The sequence below is a fragment of the Sarcophilus harrisii genome, chromosome 3 (assembly GCF_902635505.1).
Source record: "Sarcophilus harrisii chromosome 3, mSarHar1.11, whole genome shotgun sequence".
Taxonomy (NCBI): Eukaryota; Metazoa; Chordata; class Mammalia; order Dasyuromorphia; family Dasyuridae; genus Sarcophilus; species Sarcophilus harrisii.
Genome location: NC_045428.1, coordinates 372858515 through 372877601, shown reverse-complemented (window position 1 = coordinate 372877601; position 19087 = coordinate 372858515).

The following is a 19087-nucleotide window of genomic DNA, read 5'->3' as shown; positions in this document are numbered from 1 at the left end:
GATAGGGGGAAAAAAGAATGATTATTTCATGTAGTTAAAAATATCAATTGAGGAGACTAGGGATTTGTTTTTCCTAGAAAAAGTGCAGAAGAGGCATGTATTTAATCAACCAAGTACTTAAAAACCTGTGGTAAAAGAGTGATTTTAATTTACTCTGCTTGGCACCTTAGGAAAACACCAGGAACAATAGCTGAAAAGAGGTAAACAAAGACTGGGATAAAAAAGAAAATAAAAATTCTTAATAATCATAATACAGCTAAGAAGACAAGTTTCCCTTTGACCATGTTAGGGGAAGAACTTCCACTCACTGAGTCAAAGGCATTGGACTCAAAAGTTCTGTTCCTAACTCTGATTAGTTTCTCTTGGAAATAAGGGAAACAATAGGAAATGAATTACATACATTGGGCATAAGATTCAAATTCCTCCTTTTTTTGCTACATTGCCTTTTGCAACATATTTCAAACACCCAGCTTTTTTGTAATTATAGCCACTAAATCATATGTAATTGTGACTGTGATTCCAGGGTATTTGAATTATTTTTTTCTCACTGCCTGAGGTATTTATCTTGACCTGGGAGCTAAAATTTTGGCCATAATATACCTGGTATTACCATATTATGATATCTTTCAGAAGATGATAGGGGAATTATTTGAATTTTTATTTTACCCTCCAGTTCTAAGATAGTTGAACACTTTTCTTCATGGTTTCTCAAAGTATGATATTTAGGCTCTTTTTAATAAAAAAAAATCATGGATAAAAAATAGAACTCCTTGATCTATTCTCTGGGTCAATGGACTTTTTTTTTTATTAGTCTGAATTCGTTTTGTTGTTCCTTGATGTTTCATGGAGTCATGAGGTTGCAGTTAACCAATTCTAATTTTTATAATTTTTTTTCTTCAGTGAGATTTGGTATCTCTTTTACTGTTTAGTCAAATCTGATCTTTAAGGAGTTGTTTTCTTTTTTATATTTTTGTATATGTTTTTACAAAGCTGTTGTTTTCATAATTTTTTTATTTCTTTTCCCAACTTTTCCTCTCTTGTTCTTTATGATCTAACATATTTATGTATTTTTATCTCTTTTTAGCTCTTCTAGGAACTCTTATTGGGATTATATTCAATCTACATTTTTATTTGAGGCTTTGTTTATAAATATTTTAAATTTATTGTCTTATTAATTTTAGTCTTTAGTTTCTATCACCATAGTATGTATTTGTGACAAGTTTTTTTTTTATGTTGTTTTTGTAATCTACTTATGAATTTTGGACTTTATCTAAAAATTCAATTCTATTTACCTCTGGCATATGGGATGAATGACCCAGGCATCAGACTTTTGTGTCCTTTTTTAACAGCAAATTCTGGATTCCTGTAAGTTTTAGATATTTCTAACATATAGATTTGGATATTTGACTGGTCACTGTTCTCCTGATCTTTTTTTCTGGCCTTCACCAGCTAGGGTCTCATTTGTGCATGCAAATGCTCCTTTTCAACCTGAAACTGTATCTTGAACAGATTAATGTGCAATGAACTTGTCAGTTGACATCCATGCACCTAGCCAGTGCTATCTTGTAATTTCTTCAGGAAAACTTCTAAGGAAACCATATGAATGAAAGATCTAAACTACTATGAAAGAATATAACAACTTATCAATATTAATATATCATATAATTTTCCAAAGATCTAATTAAAAAAAAGACTAGAGCCTTAAGAGAAAATATAGATTTATGGTACAAGGGATATATATATATATTTTTCATTTTCATTGCCACAAGCTACCTTTTGGCTGAGGGGTTATGGGTGCTAAGCTTTAAGTCAAGACAAATTGAATTCAAGTCTAACTTCATACACTAGTTATGTGATCCTGGGTAAATGACTTACCCTGGGAAAGTATATTTGCCTCAATTTATTCAGTAGTGAAATGAGGATAAAAACATCACTTATCTTCCATGGTTATTGTAATATTATAATAGTCTGTAGCATACTATTTGCTTTAAATTTTATTTTTTTATTCTGTACTCAAAAAAAGTGCTCAATACTGCAATATCAAACAAATGGGCTTCCCATTAAGGGAAAAGAAGAATATAATAGCCTTTCTGAGATGTTGTTGGCTTCTCTTGCATATATTGTATTGTAAATTTTCTGCTCAATGAAGCAACTTTTCTGTGTTGAAAATGAGATTAGACTTAATTGACTAAGTAAGAGGAAGATAAAAAATTGACCACCATTCTGGTAAAAACAAACATACTTTGGACTATAGATATACATAAAACCCTCTAATTGGAGTTGTGTATTTGTGAGTTTGTGTGGCTCTGTGTATGTTGTGTGTGTGTTGTTGGTTGTTTATTCTCATAAACAAAATGTGAGGAGTAATAATTAATGGTAACCAAAAAGACATAAGCATATGTCAGATTTTGATTTTAAAATCTGATGAAATGTCCATTGAGGTTGAAAAATTGATGACAGCTATGAAAATTATGATTTTTTTCTACTAGAAGTCCATAAAGACTAGCAAAATTTTATATATCATTATAATTTCAATAAAAGGGATGGCACTCAGAACAGAGGCTTTGAAGCATTTTGAGTATAAAAGGACAGGGAAAGAAGAAACAAAGAATAAAGAAGCTTTTAAATGGGAGAGTAGAATCAAAGGAAAAGAACAGGGATTTTAAAATAATAATAATAATTATCATTTTCAAACTCATAACTCCCTTAAAGAGTAATAAACCCAGTCATTGAACTTTAATAGAATACATAAACATAAGATTAAAAAAATGAATCCTTAAACATTGAGGTAAGAAATAAAACTACAGGACCTCTAACCACTTCATTTTACAAATAGGTTCTTACACTAACCTGGAAATTAGAGCTTATTCTATAAAGCTTGAAGACTCTTATAAAAGTAATTGCTCTGAGAGATAAAAATTAAGCTACATGAATCAATTATCCTTAAAATGGTACAAAATCCATTCTTATTTAAATAAATTAATTCATTTTTAATACACATTGCTTTATGAATCATATACTGAGAAAAGAATCAGAAGGGAAGGGGAAAACCATGGAAGAGAAAAGAAACAAAACAGAAAAAGAATTGAACATAGCATTGATTTGCATTCAATCTCCAAAGTTCTTTTTTTGGATACAGATTGCATTTTCTATCCAAAGTCTATTGGGATCATCAAACTACTGAAAAAAAAAAAAAAAAAAAAAAAAACAAGTCGTCTATAGTTGATCATCACACATTCTTTCTATTATTATGTACAATGTATCTTGGTTCTGCTTGTTTTGCTTAGCATCTGTTCATGTAAATATTTCCAGGCCTTTCTAAAATCAGCTTCTTAATCATTTCTTATACAACAGTAATATCCCATTACCTTCATATACCACAACTTGTTAAGCTACTCATTGTCAAATTGTTTGCTACCACAGAAAGAGTTGCTATAAGCATTTTTGCACATGTGGGTCCTTTTCCTTCCTTAATGATTCCTTGGAATGCAGACCTAGTAGTGGTGCTGCTGGGTGAAAGGGTGTGCACAGTTTGATAGGCCTTGGGGTATTACAAATTACTCTCCAAAATGGTTGGCTCCTTTCACAACTCCACAAACAATGAATTAGTGTCCCAGTTTTCTCATATCCTGTCTAACATTTAACATCTTTTCCTGTCATCTTAGCCAATAGGAGAGGTGTGAGGTGGTACCTCAAAATTGTTTTAATTTTCATTTCTCTAACAAATAGTGATTTAGCACATTTTCCATATGACTACAGATTACTTTAAATTTGTCATCTCAAAATTGTCTGTTCATATTTTTTGACCATTTATCAATTGGGGAATAATTTGTATTCTTATAAATTTGACACAGTTCTTTATTTATTTTAGAAATGAGACCTTTATCAGAAACACTGACTGTAAAAAACAAAAATTACCAGCTTTGCACTTCCTTTTTAATGTTGTTTCTGTTGGTTTTTTTGTGCAAAATCTTTTAAATTTAATTATCAAAGTTGTCATTTTTTTTTTCTTTCATAAAGTTCTCTAATTCTTCCTAATCCATTCTTTTAATGGAATCCAATGTCAAAATATTAGAGAAAACTGGGGCACGGGGTGATGCTGATGGAAGATAGTGGTAGTAGAAAGTTGGAAAAATACAGATCACTACATTTGTGTCATATAGATAATTAAGAATATGAATTAACTCTAATCATTTAAAATAGTTTGTATGCCTAATAAACACATTTATATAGTGAGTTAGGTGCAGCAGGATATAAAGCTAACCAAAGTATATTCTCCTTTCCTGAAGGAGATTATAGTCTAATGTGAGAAAGGGGACATGCACATGTCAATATCCCAAATATTTAAAGTCAAATACAAAAAGATAAATAGAAGGATAAAATATATTTGTTCTCCATTTAAGGACATAAAGGAGTTCAATAATTGTTATGTCTACAATATATGTAGATAAGTACACATACTTGTATAAATTACATGAATTCAATGATTCAACCTTGAATTGGTCTTTGGAGGGAGTGAAGGATATAAACTGACAAAAATTGAAAGAAAGAATGTATCATTAGAAGCTGAAAGATATGAAAATGCATTGGAACTTAGTGGAGTTCAGTCATGATAGCAGAAATGCCATACTGAAGTAAAAATATATTAAGTTAAATTTGGATTTTAAACTCTTTGAGGACAGAGATTATATCTTATTCATCTTTATTAAGCAAATAGTACCTAGTACAAACTAGAGTGATGAATAAATTTTAAAATGTAAAGGAATATGTAATGAATTTGAGTTTTAGGTATTTTAAGTTGTTCAAATTTTTTAAAAAAAGAATTATTGTAGATTATTGAGCAAATTCGCAACACATTTTTGACGATATTCTGAGAATATTAATCTTGGTGTGCAGGATGGATACAAGAAATGAGAAATTTGAAGCAATCAAAAGAATAATTCTGAAATAAAATTAGAAGAATATGAATTAAAATACAAAGAATCTGCTACAGCTAGGTCAAAATTAATAACCAATTTTCCATGAACTTAAATTTGTTTAGAGAAAATTGTTTCGTTTCAATAGATAACAAACATTAATTTGCTAAATTGTTATAATTGTATGTCTTTGATTCTGTCTCAAATACTTATTTAGCTCTATGACCTTGACTTTAACTTTAACTTTTTTCACTCTCAGTTAATTCATAAGTAAAAATGCAGCTCTCTAATGTTCTTTCTAGTGCAAAACTATGCCTTTGTAATTATCAAAGTTCTCTGGCAAAAGGATATCAAAAATGTATTGAATTCAATCACCACAATTCTACTATTTATTGGTGTATTTTTAAAAGACATATCTATTCATATGAATACATAATCCTTAAAAAAGGAAGGTAATATAGGATTGTGCTTCTTTTACTTATTTTTATATCCCCATTAGAGAACATAGAAGGAAAGAGAATAGAAAATTTTCTGCATTTAAACTTCTATTTTAAGATATTAATTAGCACATAAATAATATATAAAATACCATTTTGAGGATTGTGAGAACAAAATGTTGTAGTCTGAATTTCCATACTACGTTCAAATTAAAGAATGAAACTAAATTTCTTTGATTTCTTAGCTTGCCTGCCCTAAAACTCCTTCACTAATAAAGTCAGTCTATTTGCTTAATATAAATAGATCTTACAGCTTGGCTCACATTGCATGTGTCAGTTATCTTCATCTAATTCTGAAATTTCCAGCAAAGAATCTGTTTCATCTACTTGATAAATTCCTGTCTATTCCATCTTTGACCCAGCTAGATTTTTCTCGTGCTCCATCCTGATTTGAATTCTTCTGTAAAATTCCAGTTTTCCTACTATAGAATACTGAGCATAGCAGAGACTTTTAAGAAATGGTAGTCACTGGAGAAATTAATAGAAAGCAACTACAGCATATTTACCAAGAAAATCTCATGGACACTAATAAAGTGCTAAAAAAAGAAATTAAATCAGTAGATGAATCGTTCATTTAAAATATTGAAGAAAAATGGAGAACAAGTTAGAGTTGCTCCAATACTAATTAAATGGCTGGACCAAAACTGAAAGGAATGTCAGCTATAGATGATCCAAAAAGAAAGTCCGATGCTGTGAAGATCAATTGTACAGGAACCTGGCATGTAAGGTCTACAGATATGCTGGGATTGATCAAACCAGATAAGAAGACTAAATGTCAATTTCTTCAGGGAATTAGAATTCTAAAGTAGTAAATGAAAAGATAATTGAAATAAAAGGCAAATTTGATCTTAGAGTACAAAAGGAAGTGGGGCAGACCAGTAGAATTTTGTCAAGATTACTCGCTACTCAGAACATTCTCTTTCAACAGTGAAAAAGGTTATTCTAAGGGGCAGTCAAGACATCAGAGGAAAAGCAAGGACTCACGGGAGCCCTCTCCCAAACCCTTCCACATACCTTTAAATTGTGATTCTAAACAAATTTTGGAGCTGCTGAGCCCATAAAATGATGAAGTAAAATAATTTTCTTGTTGATCTAAGAACAAACAAGGGGTCAGAAAAAGAATGCAAGGGTTTCTCTGTAATACTTTTGATTTGTCATACTTGAATCAAGTTCATAGTATTGAGTAGTAGTCCCAGTGGAGATCTCAGCCGCAGAGAAGAATTCAGGATCCAGCCTTCAGAGTCCAGACACCATCTTTGACCAGCCATGTGGTTACTCTACTGCCTCCACATCAGGAAAGCATTCCAAAATGAAGACTTCCAGAAATATATTATATCCAAACTCTGAAACTTTCTGGTCAAGGAGAAAGTATCACAAGCATTCAGAAACAATTCAAGTAGAGTGAAGTCACAATCAGGATAGCACAAGATTTAGCAACATCTGCATTAAAGGATGGGAGGGCTTTGAATATAATATTCTGGAGAGCAATAGAGCTAGAATTACAGCCAAGAATCCCGTAGCCAGAAAAACAGAGTACAATTCTTCAGAGGAAAAGGAGGTCATTCAGTGAAATAGATTTTCAAATCTTTATATTGAAAAGACCAGAACTGATGAAAAATTTTATTTTCAAATACAGGACTCTGGAGAAGCATAAGGAGATAATCAGCAAAGTAAGGTCATAAGGGAATTAATAAGATTCGTCTGTTTACATTCTTATATGGAAGGATAACACTTGAAACTCATTAGAACTTTCTCATTAAAATGACAATAAGAAAGAGTAAAAATAGAGGGTACAGGTATGAATTGAATATAAAAGGATAATATCTTTTTGTTTTAATGATGAAATTAAAGTCTGAGAAAGGAATATGCTGAAAGAAATGGAGAGGGAGAAGAGGAATGGTTCAAATTATCTACCATAAAAAAGAGACAAGAAAAAAATTTTACAATGAAAGGGAAGGGAGGAGGAGAAGAAGGTGATAGAGTGAACCTTGTTCTCATCAGAATTGATTAAAAGAAGAAATAACATGCATACTCAATGGGGATATAGAAATATGTCTAATCCTGCAGGAAAATGGGAGGAGAATAGGATATGAGAAAGGGAGAGAGGGTGATAAAAGACAGGACATATCGGAGGAGGGAGTCATCAGTACAACAACACTTTTGAGGAGGGCATGAAAGGAGAGAGAGAGAAGAAAGGGAAAGAATACAGTTAGCAATAGTAATTGTAAAAAGAATTTCGAAGCAAATTTCTCTGATAAAACCTGATTTCTCAAACATAGAGGGAACTGAGTCAAATTTATAAAAAAGTATAAAAGCCATGCCAAAATTAATAAATGGTCAAAAAATATGATCTGTGCTCAAAGGGCTACAAATTCATGCATATCCTTTGACCAAATAACACCACTACTTATCATGAATACAAAAAGTGATTAAAAGAAGAAAATGACCTATACGTATAAAACTATTCATAATAACTTCTCAAGGTAAAAGAAATGAAATTGTGGGAATGTTCATTAATTGGGGAATGGTTCAATAAACTGTGGTATGTATTTGTGATGGAATAGTATTGTTCTTTGAGAACTGATGAGCAGGAATAAATATGAATACTTAATATTTTAAAAATAAATATTTATTATTATTTAGTATTATAATTATCCATTACTACTCTGAAGAACTTATGATAAAAAATGCTTTCCATACCCAGGAAGGAACTGATTAAATACTGATTAATACTGATTAAAACATTCTCTCTTTCTCTCTTTATCTCTGTCTTATTTAAAAACTTATTTTTTCTTGAGGGTTTAATTTTCCTTAGGGTGGGACATCTGCTTTTTTCCCCTACAACTTGACTTTTATGGAAATATTTTGCATAGCTTCACAAATGGTTTCTTAATGTTGGGTTGGGATAACAAAGAACTCAGAAGTCATAAAACCTCAAAACAACTAAAAAATTGTTTTCAATGTAATTGAGGAAAACATTAAATAAATAAAATAAAATATTAAAAAGAGACAAAAAACAAAAAGTGAAAGTACCTATGTGTACAAAAATATTTATAGCATTTCTTTTCTCCAGTCAAAGAATTGGAAATTGGAGTTTTACCTATCAACTGGGAAATGGCTGAATAAATCATGGTATGAATGTATGCTGAAATGCTATTATGTGGTAAGAAAAGATGAACGCAATACTCTCAGAAAAAACTGGCAAGACTGCTATGAGTTAAGGCAAAGTGAAAAGTACTGTGTACAATGTAACAGCAATATTGTAAAATGATCAGTTGGGAGTAGCATACTTATTCTCACCAATACAATGATCCAGTACAACTCTGAAGGACTTATGATGAAAAATATTAACTATAACCATTGAATCAACTGAGGATGTCTGAATTCAAATTGAAGCATTCATTTTTTTTTACTTTATCTCTCTTGAGTTTTTTGGGTTTCTGGCTTATTTTTTGGTCTATGAATTCTTTCACAACAGGATTATTATTTACATCTTTCACTTGACTACTCATGTATAGTCTATAATGAATTATGTACATTCTCAATTGAGGAAGGGATAATCTAGAACTCAAAGTTTTCAAAATGAATGTCAGATTTTTTTAGAATAAAACAGAGAGAAAATAAAATGTTAAATTTAAAATGTAAAAACATAAATGATATTCTATACATAGAATCACTAGATGGTTAATTTAGAAATAAAATTGATTATATGCTTTGGAGTCAATGCTGAAGAAGCGCTATATATTCAATTAAAATGAAGTGTGGAGTTGATTGGGGTTAAATCATCAACTTTTTATTGCATCCTGCAGCTATCAATCCCTAGAGAGACCTTTGTTCATGAAATTTATTTTTCCCCAAAACAATATGGCATCTAAGAGCAAGTACCCTGATACCATGTTCTAGTTTTTTTGCAAGTCAATGATCTAATGATTTGTGAAAGGTATAATCCATAGGCTGCCTTCATTTCAATGATGACAAACAAAATATATAATGCTGATGGAAAACATTTATTTTGAAGAAATGACACAATTTGGGGTGAGTTGATTGGTAATGAGAATGAAAGGTTAGGACAAAGAAAAGAGTAAACAAAAATATAAGCTGAATTGTCAAGCTTCCAAGTGGCTGTTTACTATTAATAAATGAATTAAGCAGTAGTTTGTCTTTTCTCCAAATTGATTTGTCTTTATCTTAAATGATCATTTTTTAAAGTGTAATTAAATTCTCAATTCAGCAATAATGAAAAAAACTTAATTGAAACTTTTCTATCCTAGAGAAAATTTTAAATCCTAATTTTGTGAATAGTTTCCCACCCATATAACAATATGATAGTGGGGAATAGGGAATTGGAAATATCAATAAGAATATTTCACACTTCTATAGGACTTGAAAATTTACATAGTATGTTCTTTCCTTATAAACAAATTTCATGCCTCAGATGCTTACAAGCTACGTGACTTTATATGTCATATAAAAAGTTTACTTCAGTTATTTCCATTTTAAAATGGAGTTAATAAAAGCACCTACATCACAAAATTGTTGGGAGGATTAAATGAGATTATATTGATAAAGGTATTAACTGTATCTGATAGATAGTGGGTACTATTTTTGTTCTGATTCACTCCTCTTTATACTGAATTTCAAAATAATAGTTACCTGTTTTAAAAATAGCATATATGAATTCATAACCTAGGCATGAAGAATGAGATTATAAATAAATTAGAGGAACACAGGATAGTTTACCTCTCAGACCAGTGGAAGAGGAAGGAATTTATGACCAAAGAAGAACTGAAGATCATTATTGATCACAAAATAGAAAATTTTGATTATATCAAATTGAAAAGGTTTTGTACAAACAAAACTAATGCAGACAAGATTAGAAGAGAAGCAATAAATTGGGAAAACATTTTTACAGTCAAGGTTTTGTTAAAGGCCTCATTTCCAAAATATATAGAGAACTGACTCTAATTTATAAGAAATCAAGCCATTCTCCAATTGATAAATGGTCAAAAGATATGAACAGACAATTCTCAGACGAAGAAACTGAAACTATTTCTAGCCATATGAAAAGATGCTCCAAGTCATTATTAATCAGAGAAATGCAAATTAAGACAACTCTGAGATACCACTGCACACCTGTCAGACTGGCTAGAATGACAGGGAAAGATAATGCAGAATGTTGGAGGGATGTGGGAAAACAGAGACACTAATATATTGTTGGTGGAATTGTGAATACATCCAACCATTCTGGAGAGCATTTTGGAACTATACTCAAAGTTATCAAACTGTGCATACCCTTTGATCCAGCAGTGTTACTACTGGGCTTATATCCCAAAGAGATCTTAAATAAGGGAAAGGGACCTGTATGTGCAAGAATGTTTGTGGCAGCCCTCTTTGTAGTGGCCAGAAACTGGAAACTGAGGAGACATCCATCAATTGGAGAATGGCTGAATAAATTGTGGTATATGAGTATTATGGAATATTATTATTCGCTAAGAAATGACCAACAGGATGGTTTCAGAAAGGCCTGGAGAGACTTACACGAACTGATGCTGAGTGAAATGAGCAGGACTAGGAGATCATTATATACTTCAACAACAATACTATATGATGATCAATTCTGATGGACCTGGCCATCTTCAGCAATGAGTTCAATCAAATCAGTTCCAATGGAGCAGTAATGAACTGAACTAGTTACACCCAGTGAAAGAACTCTGGGAGATGACTAAGAACCATTACAGTGAATTCCCAATCCCTATATTTTTGCCCACCTTCATTTTTGATTTCCTTCACAGGCTAATTGTACAATATTTCAGAGTCCGATTCTTTTTGTACAGCAAAATAGTGATTTGGACATGTATACTTATTTTATATTTAATTTATACTTTAATATATTTAACATGTATTGGTCATCCTGCCATCTAGGGGAGAGGGTAGGGGAAAGAAGGGGAAAAATTAGAACAAAAGGATTGGCAATTGTCAATGCTGTAAAATTACCCATGCATATAACTTGTAAATAAAAAGCAATTAAAATTTAAAAAAATAAAAAATAACAATAAGATATAGTACAATGGAAAGAGTTCTAGATTTTAAGTTAAAAAATACAGTATTATAGTCTAGAATTGGGAGAAACTTTAAACCATCTAATCCAAATTCTTTACAAATGAAAAATTGAGGGCTAGATTAATTACCTTACTAAATAACACACAGATTATATATTGCAGGGAGAAGACTTGAACCCAAGTCCTCTGATTTTAATTCAACACACTTTCCACTTGGTCTTTCTTGATTTATGTTGGACTCATATATTTCCTCCATACTAATTGCATCTCACTCATTTAATTTTCCTGGACCTTATTTCTCTTATTTATATGATGAGAAGTTTGACTAAATTATTTTGAAAAAAGCTTAGCACTTCATAATTTAATGATATGACAATAGTAGACATTTCTTCTTTTCCTCCTTTCCTCCCTTCTTCTCTTTCTTCCTTTCTCCCTCATTCCTCCCTTTGTTCCTTCTCTCTTCCCTTCTTGCTTTCCTTCCTCCCTCCTTCCATTATTCCCTTCCTCTCTTCTTCCCTTATTCCCCCACTTCTTTCTCCTTTCCTTTCATTCCTTTATTCCTCCCTCCTTCATTCTATCCCTCACTTTGTTCTTCCCTGTCTTTGTTCTTTCCTCCTTCCCTTCCTTCCTCCCTCTCTCCTCTTCCTTCCTTCCTCCATTCCTCCATTCCTTTTGTTCTTCCTTCCTTCCTTTTTTTCTTTATTTCCTCTTTTAATTTTTTTAAAAATAATTCTATAATTCCATGAGGATCAGAGAATCTTTGGCTATCCATGTCCACAAACATGCTTGTCTCTGCAGAAATTTACAATTTTGTCCCTAGACTCAAAACCAGGGGAATATTTTTTCTTCCCTTCATGTCATACTGTTAGCTTTTCAACTACATTATTTTGATGACACTCTTCAAAAAGAATTCATACAAATAAATGATAACAGAACTTTATACACACACACATACATTCATATACTTAACAAAAAATTGCTATTTGTAGTTTCCTTATTTAAATTTATTTAAAATTAACTTGGATTTCTGGGTAACACTAAGGGAAAAGAAATACACAAACAAAAATTATGCTCTCTCACTAGTCTGAAGAGAGTTTTCATAAATATTTGGAACTTAAATTTTCAGAAAGTCAGTCAGGAAATATGTATATGCTAAATATTTTTCAATGACAGAAAGAAAGAAGGAAATGAAACAAAAGAAATCTTGATATATCATCAAAAGTGAAATCAAACTTCATTTATTTAATATGGGTAAAAACATTCCTAAGTCATCATTGTTTTTTTTTTTTTCTTTTTTCTCTTTCACATTGGAAAGTAAACAAGTTTAAGGATTAAAGTAGTCCTTAGAATATTTCTTTTTTTATGAAATCTTCAGGCTGAGATATGCTTGCCACACAGAAATTCTTAGGTTTAAGATTCTCAATTTGTTTTCTATTAAATCATGTATCATATATGAAATTGCCTTTATGACCTTTAAAGAGATGCACCCACTTGACCTGGTTATCTCATTCTATCTAAGGTGTAATTGCATTTCTAGCTCTTCTCTGAGGTCAGACATTACATTTATCCCATTAACTCTAGCTTTTAAATGGAAACTTAGAGGAAGCATCTCAACTTTACTAGAACTTCTGAAGGCACCATTAGGAAACAGATGTATAATCTGACTTGACACTATTATCTTCATCTTTATAACTTCTAGTAATTAAATATAGCAGATTTGGGGGAAATCATAACTTCCAAGTAGAGTAAAAATAAAAGTTGGAAAATGTATTACATTAACATCAAAACATAGAGAAAAAGAAATCTCTGATGATGGACAAATCACATAAAGCTACCATGTGAAAAAGAGGGACAAAAATTTTTGTATTACCCACTTTGTAGTGCTTCTATAATGATACTTTGAACACTTTAAAGCACTATTCTAATGAAAATTAATAATGAACATATAAATAAAGCATTTTGAATGAATAACACAGGATAAATACTAGATTTTCCAAAGAATTCTTTTTATATAATTTGCTTATATACATAAAGATTCCATTAGCAAACTAAATCTGTCTTCTATCCATTATATGTCCATGTCATAATAATTATTCAGGTGAATGGAGATCTTAAACCAAAATCATAATACATTTCTGTTAGTGTATCAGCTTAATGAGACTTGAAAATTCATTCTGCCCATCTTGTATACTATCTATCTTAGATTATATGATTGCCTTTTTTCTCAAATATTTAGAGTAAAATACCCATCAGTTTATAGAACTTTGTTTCTGGAGAAATTTTCCCGAAAGATAAAAAAACTCTGATTTCTAAGTTAAGACTTCTTGTGGAAGACAAGAAATTTGAAGCATTCACGACTTCAGTCTGCAGTTGCTTAATTTACTGGGTGAATGTCACATGCCAACTTCATTTTCTTAATAGCACTATGATTTATTAGTTATCTCTTTTTTCTTATTCTTCCAAAGGACTTTGATGGAGATGTTTAAGAACTTGAATTACTTTGTGGTTCCTGAAGAATCCAACCAATGATTCAATAACTCTTCAAATATCAAAGAAAAAGTCCCTTTCCCCAGGAGAATCTGCTAGACAGTAACATATTTTACAATTTGCTGACTCCCTGAAATTGTTGAATAAGTAGATAGAACATGATTCATCACAAAGTTCCAAATTAGTGTTTCCATGATGATTATTTTCACAGGAAAAAAGTAAAAAGAAAGAAGCAAAATAAATACTACATTCCAAGGGTCTTATTTGATAGCCAGGTAAAGCTGGAGCTGTTCTGCTTTAGCAATCTCTGTGGTCTCATTCTTATCCATATATTCTCAAAGCTACTGTCATTTAACTACAACTTTTATGAAAGATATCTTCTTTTATTGAGTGTCTGTTACAATATGATGTCATTTCATGTTATCAAAGTTTTTCACTATTTGCCTGATTAGAATACATTAGATTTTAACAAATTTTCAAATGCTAGTAATTACACATATTATATCATAACTCCCACCACCACCACCCTGTCCCTTGTTCAACCATACTTCTTCAGCCTTTACTGCCTTTATCATCCATTTTTCAGCTCTTGTGATATCATTATTTTGACTATATAGAAAAAAAACTAAATAATGAGAAAATTAGCATATTACAAAGAAAGCAAGATAGAAGGTATAACTTTATTATTATAGGGAATTTTGTTGTGATAGATATGTTCAGATATAACCTTTTAATTAATAAATGATTTTAACAATCATTGTTAATTTAAATAATTAACATTAATATATCACTAATTCGAGAAACTAACAATTGTAATATGTTTGATTTTTTACAGTTGCAATGTTCTCAGTGACATCCTTTTCAAAATTATTTATTTTTGATGTTTACATATTTGGATCTTTGAATAAATGCTTTTTTATATCAGAATGTCTGGAAACAGTTGTCTTTTTTTTAATATTAGTGTTTGGCTAAAAGGGTGAGGAAGAAGAGACTTTAAAAGTTGTGTAGTTCAAAAGTCATAGATTTCCATGTGCCCATAAGAAACTTGATATAGGGGCAGCTAATTGGTGTAGTGGATAGAGCCCCAGCCCTGAAGTCAGGAGGATGTGAGTTCAAATCTAGTCTCAAACACTTTCTGGTTGTGTGAACTAAGGCAAGTCACTTAACCTTAATTGCCTCAGCCAAAAAAGAAAGAAAGAAAGAAAGAAAGAAAGAAAGAAAGAAAGAAAGAAAGAAAGAAAGAAAGAAACCCTTTGTAGTCCATTATATCTTCTAAAAAGAATGTGTGGAAGCTGAGGAATTTTTTTTTCAATATTGTCTTTACAATATAATGCTTTGAAGGAATCCCTTATAATGTCATGGTTAGAGGAAAAACACAGCTTTTCCATATAATTAGAAGACACAGTACTGGAAGAAGCCTTAGAGGTTATCTAGTCTGCTTTAAAAATTAGAAGACTGAGTTGCATGGTTGTGATGAGATTTGTTCAAGGTTATATGGTTTCTTTTTTCTTTTTCTTTTTTTTTTTTTTTTGCCTTTCTTTCTGTGCTTTATTTTTTTATGCATTTATTTTTGCTGAAGCAATTGGAATAAAGTGACTTGCCCAGGGTCACACAGTTAGGAAGTGTTAATTATCTGAGGCCAGATTTAAAGTCAGGACCTCCTGACTTCAGAGCTAGTGCTCTATCCACTGCACCACCTAGCTTCCCCACTCCTTTATTTTCTAAACACTGTATATGTAGTTAGTGATAAAATTCATGCAGAAAAATAAATTAATCATTGTAGTCATTAAAAAAGTAAAAGCACAATTACAAATGGTTTACGGAAAAGTAAAATAATTCATAGTTCCACAAACTATATTCTTGTGTATCCCTTACATAGCCCATCCAACACTTGATATTTTGGTCATCTTTTCCAATTTACTGGTTGTGAAATGAAATCTCAAAACCTCAAAAGTATTGTGATTTGCAATTCTCTCATTATTAGTGATTTATTTTATTTTTCATATGATTTTTAATAGTTTGCAAGTCTTTCATGAACTATATGTTCATAGTCTTTGTACACATTTCTTAAGGAATGGCCCCTCACTCTTATATACATAAGGAAAAAAGCCTTAGGTCATATGGTTTCAGAGTAAAGACAAGGGTTGAATTATTTCTAGTTCATGCCAATCTAAGATCAGGGGGCAAGTCCCCAAACTAGCATGAAAAATTAGTCATAATGGCTATGAGAACTCAATCACTAATTCACTCAGTCAGTATTTCTTAAGTACCTAATTAATGACTGAATAAATGAGAAAAAGAAATGAAGAGATGAATAAAGAAATTTAACAAACTAAGAGGCAATTTACTTTGTATTATGAGGTGAACCAACGATTAGCTCAGTAATATCAACTAGCTTGGGCATGCAGAAGAAGTTTAATTTTCTACTTTTTTTGTATTGACACTTTCCCGACTCATTTATATACCTGTTAAATTATAATCAAGTCCATGTAGAATTACACAGCTTCTTTCCACTCTTTCCTCTCTTTCCACCATCCCAAAAACAGAGCAAGTACTATATAAATGAAGTTCCCATTTCCTGGGATCATCTCCCTCCCACAGGTTTATCAACTCAATAAAAAATCAAGCCACTATACAATTTCTAAGTAAAGACATGAGAAAAGAAATGAGTCCTGAAGATTTTTTCCATAGTAAAAATTATTAGCAAGGATAATTATCTAAGATTGTAGTGATGAATAGCATTGCAATACATATCAGTATAATAAAGAACAGAAGCCACTAATTACAAAAAGGAACCCTTGAAGTCAGGGGGAAAATTTATTTAATATTGCTACATAGACTCGATACAGTTGAATATGTTTGCAATCAAAACAATAAGACATCATCATAAACAACCTTTTAGGGTCTCTTACAGGTACAAGGGAATGTGTCCATGGAAATAAAATGATTGGTGATCTATTGATAAGACTATCTAGAGAAAATTATTTAAAAAAGAATTACCATTTCGGATAGTAATTCCCATGAAAACACTGACTTCTCTCTTGTTCCCTAATTACTTTTTTGAATTTTACAGTGAAATTCTTTTCATGTATTGAATATACCAGATGAGTTCTAAGGTCCCTTCCAACTCAAATACTGTAATTTTGTGAAGACATATATAATGAAAGAAATTTTAGAAAGTGATTTGATTAAAAATATGGTTGTCAATCTTTCATACATATTCACTCTGTAGAAAGGAAAGTATGCTTTCATGTGCCTTTGTTCTAATATGTGCTGGAACCTTTAAGACTGATTTTCTTCTTGGGAATGCGATTAGATGGGAGAGAAAAAAATGAATTTTAATCTATTTCTCATTATCTTCTAATCATATAAAAAACTTTGTCGTAATACTAAAAACAAAATAATAAGGAACAAAACCAAAGAATTATAGCTCTAGAACAAGAACAGCTATATGAAAATAAATGTATAGAATTATCCCTTTGAAAAACACATCTGAACCACATGTTTTTCACTAAATAGCATTTCATTTTTTCTATTACATGTAAAGCAAGTTTTCGACATTCATTTTTTGTGATATTTTAATCCCAAAGTTTTTTCCCTTCCCTCTCCCCTGCCCAAGATAGAAAGCAATTTGATATAAGCTATACAAGTTCAATAACATTTAACATATTTCAATATTAGTTATGTTGTGAAGGAAAAATCAGAAAAAAGGGGAGAAATCATGAGAAAGAAAAATAATTAAAAATGAAAATACCATGCTTCAATCTGCATTCAGACTCCTTATTTATTTCTCTGGATGTAGATGGCATTTTCTATTTTAAGTCTTTTGAAATTTCCTTGGATCACTTTCTGACTGAGAAGATGCAAGTCTATTATAGCTGAACATCACACTCTTGGTGTTACTCTATACAGCCTTCTCTTGGTTTTACTCCATTCATTTAGCATCAGTTCATGTAAATCTTTACAGGTTTTTCTGAAATCTACCTGCTCATCAATTCTTATATAACAATAGTATTCCATTATGTTCATATATCACAGTTTATTCAATTGCTCCTCAATTGATAGATATTCCATCTATTTCCTATTCTTTGTCATCACAAAAAGAATTACCACGGAACTCACCTTGAAAGGTCTAAAAAGTTATTGTCCCAGAAATTGCTTTGAAACCAGCTTCACAAAATGTCTGAACCTTGTGATATTGTATCCTCCACCCTTAAAAGGAGAGCACTACTGCAATAAAGAATTAAAAGTAAGAAAAGTAATAAGCTAGGGAAATGAACAAACAATAGAAGAAAAACAAACAAACAAACAAAAGTCTCTGACCATAGAAAGCTACTATGGTAACAAGGAAGACACTCAGAGCATTTAAAAAATAACAAAGTTTGAACACCTTCATAAAGCCAGCAAGAAAAGTATAAATTGACCTCAATGCATGAAAGGAATTTAAAGGAAAAAAAAAGATTTTGAAAATCAAATACAAAAGGTGGAGGAAAAATTGGGAAAAGAAATGAAAGTGTTGCAAGAAAATCTTGAAAATTGAGTGAACAGCTTGGTAAAGGAGATACCTACACACACACATGCACACATACACACACACAGAGAGAGAGAGAGAGAGAGAGAGAGACTGAAGGAAATAACAACTTAAAAACAAACTAAGGTTTAAGAAATTCAAAAAGTCAATGAGAAGAAGAATGCTTTAAAAAGCAGAATTGGCCCAATGGAAAAAAGGCACAAAATATCATTGAAGGATAGAAAAACCCTTAAAAAGCAGAATTGGACAAATGGAAGCTAATGAATACCTGAGAAATCAATAAATGATAAAACAAAACACAGTCTGTAAAATAGAAGACAATGTGAAATATCTCATTAGGGAAAAAAAGAAAAAACACAACTCATCCGGAAAACAGATCCAGGAGAGATAATTTTAAATTGTTTGACTATCTGAAAACCAGGATGTAAAAAAAAAAAAATCTATTTAAGAAAAAATTAAGGAAAACTTCCCTGATAGTCTCGAACCAGGAAGCAATTTAGAAACTGAAAATATCCACTGAGCACTTCCTAAAAGAAATTCCAAAGTGAAAATTCCCAAGATTAAGGTAACCAAATTAAGGAGCTCACAGGTCAAGAA